Source organism: Saccopteryx leptura, chromosome 7 (assembly GCF_036850995.1).
Source record: "Saccopteryx leptura isolate mSacLep1 chromosome 7, mSacLep1_pri_phased_curated, whole genome shotgun sequence".
Classification (NCBI taxonomy): Eukaryota; Metazoa; Chordata; class Mammalia; order Chiroptera; family Emballonuridae; genus Saccopteryx; species Saccopteryx leptura.
In genome coordinates, this window is record NC_089509.1 from 101,873,264 (window position 1) to 101,881,188 (window position 7,925).

Genomic DNA, 7,925 nt, shown 5'->3' on the forward strand with positions numbered 1-7,925 from the left:
CAATCATTTGTTTATATCCTTATGGATATTAATTTTTTTTTTACTTTAGATTATAACTCAATACTGTGTTATTTATTTTGTTGCCAAAACTGTTCCAACTTTGGATATTGGGAGTTCATTCTGTTGGTTTCATCACATACCTGTATCACTGGGTTTTCCAGAACTTTTTTACTCTCTGACACCAGAAGCTACTCCAGACTACAGCTATTATCATTATTCTTATCATTTTTCTAGGTGAAGGGAGGGGAGATTGTGAGGCAGACTCCCACATACGCTCCAACCGGGATCCACTAGGTAACTCCATCGGGGGCCTGTGCTTGAGTACCGAGCTATTTTTAGCACCCAAGGCTGATGCTTGGACCAGCTGAGCTATCCTCAGTGCCCAGGGCATGCTCAAACCAATAAAGCCACTGGCTATGGAAGGAGAAAAAGGAGAGGAGAGGGAGAGGGAGGGGAGAAAAACAGATGGTCACTTTTCCTGTGTGCCCTGATAGAGAATTGAACTCAAGACATCCATATGCCGGGCCAACGCTCTATCCATTGAGCAACCAGCCAGGGCCAATAGCTATTGTATTTTATGTTAGAAATTGAAGTTCACTTGAACAAAATTATAAATTATCTGTGATCACAACCAATTTCAAACGTATTTCTACTTCACTAATTTCTCAATTTGGAAATAACATTGTTTTTAACCATGACATTCTCCACATATATTTTGTACTTATATAATCATTACAAAAATCCACTATATCTTTAACACTGCACTTTTTTTTTTTTACAAGGACAGAGAGAGAGTCAAAGAGAGGGATAGATAGGGACAGACAGACAGGAACGGAGAGAGATGAGAAGCATCAATCATCAGTTTTTTGTTGTGACACCTTAGTTGTTCACTGATTGCTTTCTCATATGTGCCCTGACTGCAGGCCCTCAGCAGACTGAGTAACCCCTTGCTTGAGCCAGAGAAGCTGGTGAGCTCTTTTTTTTTCCTCAAGCCAGATGAGCCCTCGCTCAAGCTGGCGACCTCAGGGTCTCGAACCTGTGTCCTTCTGCATCCCAGTCCGATGCTCTACCCACTGCGCCACCGCCTGGTCAGGCAACACTGTACTTTTTAACTGAATTTTCAGCAACCCTTACAATTATGTCAGATGTTCCACATTCAATGGAGTGAACTTTAAAGAGCTTTAGTTTGAGTTCATAAATTAAATGTAAAAACAAAAAAGAACAATAATTGTAATTAACCGATTTTCTGTTGCAAGTATCTATGAAATTTATATAAAATTCTCATAAAAAGTAAAAATAAATAAAATTCTTATTTTACTTTTTTTATTGATCTTAATTTATTGTGTTTACATAGATTCTAGTGTTGCCCCGAATGCATCTCCCCTCCCCCGTATTCCCCTCAACATTTCCCTTGTCCCCCTCCCCATACCGCCCTCCCCCTTCCCTTCAGGTTTATCATTTTACTTTTGCCACGTTGCTCCTCTGCTAGTGAATTCAATGTGTAACAGCTTGCTTTCTTTTTCCATACATGCACAACAAAAATTGGAATGAAGAGTGAGCAAGATTAATTTAGAACAGTCATTTCATCTGCATGTTAAATTGCCATCTTCAGGCATGTTTTTCCAAAAAAAAATACCACTAAATTTTGAAAGAGATACCCATGATTCTTCAGCAGGTTTCTGTCTTCTAGTTTTCGTGTGAGTGGTAATATCACTGCAGCCCTCATGATAATGATCAATGTTGACAAATGTTTTGTGTAAGTTTCATGTTCACTGTCAACTTTTTTTTTTTTTTCATTTTTCCAAAGCTGGAAACGGGGAGGCAGTCAGACAGACTCCCACATGCGCCCTACCGGGATCCACCCAGCATGCCCACCAGGGTGCGATGCTTTGCCCATCTGGGGCGTCACTCTGTTGCATCCAGAGCCATTCTAGCGCCTGAGGCAGAGGCCACAGAGCCATCCCCAGCGCCCGGGCCATCTTTGCTCCAATGGAGCCTCGCTGCGGGAGGGGAAGAGAAAGGCAGAGAGGAAGGAGAGGGGGAGAGGTGGAGAAGCAGATGGGCGCTTCTCCTGTGTGCCCTGGCCAGGAATCGAACCAGGGACTCCTGCACGCCAGGCTGACGCTCCACCGCTGAGCCAACCGGCCAAGGCCACTGTCAACTTTTTGAGAACTAGGAATTCAAGGCCTAATTTTTCATTACATTTACTCTTATTTTTTACTTTATTTCTACCAAAAAATTTTTTGTGAAATCAAAAACATTATGAAACAATAAAAATTATTATGTGAACATCATATAATAGATGAAGTAAGCTATTGTAACAAGAAAATTCAGTAATCTCTAACCTTTTAAGGCTGAGACTGTCTCTCATTGGAGAGATTTCCAGAGTCTAAGCCTTAGCACAGAATAAAAGGACAAAGAGGAACGTGAGATGTGTTTTAGGAAGTTTTCTCTCCCTTCACCGAATGAGGAAGCGCCATTCCTGGGGTGGGCGGGGCATTACTCCGCAGCAGCCTCTTGTGTGTGAGGATATGCGTGAGGTTGCTATTCTGTTCTTTGTTCTGAATATAAATCAGAGCCAGACCCAAGTTAGAGAGTACTGTGTGTGTGTGTGTGTGTGTGTGTGTGTGTGTGTGTGTGTGTGACGAGAGGCTGGCATATACTACCAACAATACTCAGTAAGTTATTGAGCACTTCTCTAATAGTCCCTGTCACTTGTTACATGCAAAGAATCAGCAAGTGAAAATTTGTTAACATATTTTATTTCATTCACAAATATCTATTGAGTACTAATTCCAAAGATAAAACTAAAATGTTCCCCTCCCTTCTATATGACTATTTCATTATTTGTATTCCTATTTTTCTTAATATTTTATTTTATTATTAGCTTCATTCTAATTTTTTAATAATGAATCCTTGCCTTCCACTTCTGCTACCTCAACTTCTTTAATTTGGAGGCTTTATTAACTTTTCCAGGTCACAAAAAATAAACTTTCATGGTTATGACTTCAATACACTAAAGACTATCAAAATATATTTGCATAATTTAGAACATTTTAATCAATATTTTGTGATTCCATTTAACTTATAAAATGCAGTTATAACTAGAAGGAATATGGGCCCTGCCTGTGGAAAAGGCCATGAAAGAAATTGTGAGAAGATAGAAAGAAATAAGTTATTAAGCACTTATCAGATAGTCACCACTAGGCTATTTCTTAGATGTAAAAGAATATTTAAAAAAAAAAAAGGATATCTAACATACCACTCCAGACCTCATAGAGTTCACAGCTTAAATTGGAATCTTTCTCACTATAGCATCAACAACAAAAGAAAATTAGACTTGCTTAGTCCGATCACAGCAATGTGCATGCTTTGGGGAGAAGTCCATGGCATTAAATCTGAATGGGAGCCAAACAAACCCACCAGCTGCACACTTAGCACACTCAGACTTTTGGTCCAAACCCCAACACGAACTGGGAAGAACCGCCCACTCTGGAGAGCAGTACTGCTGAACCAGGGTGTCTTGGTTTACAGCTGACGCTTGGTGGTTGAGAAAAATCATGGATTTTGGCTCTTGTGGTATTTGTTCTCTCGAGCACATATGATAAGTTGTGACAACCAACTGAATCCTTATGGCGGACAGAAATAGTTGTAAAAGATATATATTTTTGTTCATATAATTTCCTCTCATTTCTTTGCTGGGTCTCTTTTGGTTTAAGCCTTATGAAGGTCTGGTGCTGGCCACAGATCATGTTTCACTAAGGGTTTGCTCTGGGAATTAGGGATCCTTCACCCCACTAAGAAAAGTAAACCCTTTTAACAGAAAGCATTGGTCTAGAAAAATGTATATTGCAAATGTGGTCGGCTGTGTCTTCTGTTGTTCCGAGTGTGAGTAAGTGGATCGCTGCCTGGCTGTGGTTGCCTTTGGTTGGGCTCCACGGCTTTTCTTGGTCTGGGCATGACTCTGAAGAGGATGTGGGACCCCTTAAGACAAGAGACCGGCCTTGGTCACACCAAGATTGATGTTCTGTGTGCAATTGTGGAATCACCAGAAATCAGAAGGGGATGGAAACAGAGGCGCCACCTGAGTTAGGGCCTCTCACTTTCCCAGTGCGGAGACTAGTGTAAAGGCAGAGTGAGGTCCAGAAGCCAGGCCTTTGGGTTGTTAACACGGCCCTCCTCTTACTTCAGCCATAGACCACTGAGAATGTTTCACCTTGCTCTCATGTGGACCCAGATTAGTGTTGACCACTAAAGGATTATGGGAAAAAAATAATAACAGTAAAGTTTACTATAGTATTAATACCAATAGAACATGATTCAAACAGAAATTGAGATTTTGAGAATGAAGAAATGATTGATAATTTTGATGGATAATTTAATAAACCTCTTGCCTGTGTAATATATTCCCTGATGACAGATGAATTGATGCTAGAGTTTAGATACTGGAGGCCCGCAGTAGGGTCACTCCATCTGTGGAATTACCCACCAAGTCCTTAACCATTCTCTATGAAAGGCATTTGAGATGGACTTGCTTTATGCTCCTTAATTTCCTGCAGGGTCCAGGAATATCAAGAATAGGATGTTTTTGATGAAAATAGGATGGGTCAAAGACTCAAAGAATCCTCCTCAAAAGCTGTTTTCTGACAAAATTGGGTTGTCTACATAAGAATTTTATTACTGTCACTCTTTTCCTCATAAAAATAAGCCCCATATTTAAGTTCTGTCTATAATAAATAGTTCAATGATATGATTCCAGAGGGAATGAATGAATTTACAACTAATGAAGTTTGATGTTGCCTATAAGTGAGTACTCAAAACTTCCTTTTCCACTTCCTGGGGGACAGCAGAGACTCTATTTCTTTTCATTCAGCTACATAGCAAAAATTGAAGGAGGAACCTGTGACCCTTGAAAGTTCCCTTCAGACCTGGGTACTCAACGAAGAAAGTCAGGGTCTGTAAAAATGTGTCTACCATGGTCCAACCAGAGGCATAGGTTTCATGTCTATATTTTACCTTCCTGAGTATTTTTCCTGATTCTCTGATTGCAATTCCTAATTGCAAGAGATCTCCTCACCCTATCAAGAGTTTTCAAATGAGAAAAGATGAAATTTCTTTTACTGCTTCTATATCACAAAACATAGCTTTAGTTTTTACAGAGGCTTGGGTTCAACACTGCAAGAGAAGGTAAGGCAGTGTCCATAGTCCTAAAGGCCGGCTGGGGGATAAGAGACCACCAGTGGCCTGACCAGTGGAGGCAGGTTGCGAGGGACAGAGAAAGGATGGTGCCGAATAGTTTCTGTGGTGCTTGACGTGTTCTATTTATGGTATAGTACATCTTTAATGCAACAACCAAGTAAACGTTGTTCCTGGTGACCAAATGTGATCTCAAATGAATGATTTTTCATTGGCTGCAAACCTGATTTTATTACTTTCTACTGTGAGTTCAAACCTCAGTCTACATGCTCAGATGTGGAGTGATATTGCCATCTCTACTTCCCGTATATTAAATTAATTTCAATTCCTATCCTACTGGGTCAAAACTTTAGTTTTATTTTTATCCCTAACCCCCACTTGAGGTCAAGTCTGAGCTGTAGGATCTCACACAAGACCAACTTCATGAAGAGCAAGCCCTGGGCCTCAGGGGGCTGCCACTCTGTCACGGCAGAGGTGTCCACTGTTGGGCCCTCATGGTCCTTTCAGTCTCTTCTCTCCGCTACTTCCATGCTGTGCTTGGAGCCATGGAGGAAACTTCCGGTGAGGCTCTGAATGTCAGGTTGAGGTCATGTCACTCAATACAGCCCTTGGCTGTTCCTCCAAGATCTTCCCACCCCTTCGTACACCACCAGGGAGCTGCCCCCAGAACACATGCTTCCTGCCCTGGAGAAGCCCACTGCAAGCAAGCCAATCTCTTTCTCTCCACATTTCTCCCCATGACCTTCCCCTTCTGCCCTCAAGCATTAGCCTCTTCAATGGGTCTAGCTTCTGAAAACAACAACATGGCAATCCTGCCAAATAATTCTCTTGAAGCAGAAAATATAAAACTTGGAAGGATAAACAAGAAACTATGGGGTAAAAAAGCAGGTTAAAATCCAGAAATAGCCCCAAGCCACTACCCAGAATGATTAGAGATGAGGATGTAGTATGATATCCTTCCCTTCTTTCCTTCATTTCTCCTCTCTTTTATTTCTGTTTTTCTTAGACTTCTTTGGCCATTGAGAGCAAACCATCATGACCACCTGCACCCCCCCCCCCCGTGTTCTTTGGGTTCTGACAGCCCACAGCCTGTTCAGGTTTGATCACATAGATCTGGGTCCTGTGCTCTGCACCATTTTGAACGGGGCTGAATCTGACCAGAGTTTCTCAGGGAGTATACTTTTCCCCAATGTTTGTTTCTTTGTTCATTTGATCATGAACACCTTCAAATGGCCTGCTCTGTCCACGTCCTGGCCATCCTGCTTACCTCTTGCACTAACATTCCTTGCCTAGCTCCTGAAGGCATATAAGTTGGTACCAATGACTCAGATCTGTCTCCGATAGGAGAAGAACTGTCAGGGAAGGAAATGAGCTTTCTGCTATTGGACCACCGTTATCCTAGACATAAGAGAGATTATTCCTAATTAGACACCAAATTGAATTGAGAAGTCCCTAGATACTCCAGTCTCTTAACTTTTAATAGTCATTCAGAGACTGCCTGGGGTCAAATTCTAGTTCTACCACTTACTAACTGTGTGAGCTTGAGCAGGTTAACTTAACTCCTTTGAGACAACTTCTTCAATGCCAAGTACGGGTACTAATCATCTGTACCTGAGAGGGTGGTTGGGGGGAGTAGGTGAGATATTGCATGTGAAGCATGTAGACCATCGTGCGGCATATAATAAGCTCTCAGTGAAGTTATTTATATCTACGCTTGCCTTTTTCTTCCTAATTTGCTGAGCAGGAAGGAACTGGCCCATCAGCAGCACAGGTTTTATGGAGTAATTTCAGAGTTACTAACACATAGAGTGAGCTGAATGCCTTGCTGAGGATGGACATTCCAGCACAACTTTTTTCCCAGCCTTCACACCGGTTCTCCCCTTAATCTCGTTCACCCCCAGGCTTCCTGTGGCTCTTCTCCCAGAAAGGAGTGTGCCACCATCAAAGCTTCTCCTAAGCAAAGATTTCCAGAGGGAGCGGGGGGAAGGAAAATTCTATTAGTTTCCTAGGGCTGCTGTAACAAATGACCACAACTGGGTGGTTTAAAAACAACAAAATTCTATTCACTCACAGTTCTGGAAGCTTGACATTCAAAATCAAAATGTTGGCAAGGCGAGGCTGTCTCTGAATGCTCTAGGAGAGAATCCTTCCTTGCCTCTCCCTAGCTTCTGATGGCTTCTGGCAATTCTTGCTGTTTATTAGCTCAAAGGTGTTAGTTATTCTTTTTTCTTTGATTCTCATCTTTTTTTTTTTTTTTTTTTGCAGAGAATAATGAAAATTGGGGGCTTGTAAATTTGTGTAGATCTGAATAATTTTTTGTGTGTTGTTTTAGTGCCAAGTGTGCATTTGCCCATTAGAGAGTGAGCCAAAAAAGATAGTAAGGTTTCTATCTCATAGGATTGATGGTGGAATTGGAATAGAGTGGCAGCAAAACCGATCTGCTGCTTTGGGAACTTCTGCCTCTTTAACAGGCATGGCAGGTTCTCCCAACTTACTTCTCAGGCTGATTCATTCATTGGCTTATTGCTTAGCATTACCTGGCTACTGTGATTTGGCCCATGACTTCATCTCTTTGTTCTCCCACTTTTTTTTTCTTTCCTCTCTCCCAGTTGGATATTCATCGTATTTGAATCACTCAAGGTTAGAGGCAAGCTCTCTTTAAGCTACTAAGAGTGTGGGCACTCACTGGGAGCAGTCCTGACCAGGTTCTCAAAATCGGATGAAAAAAA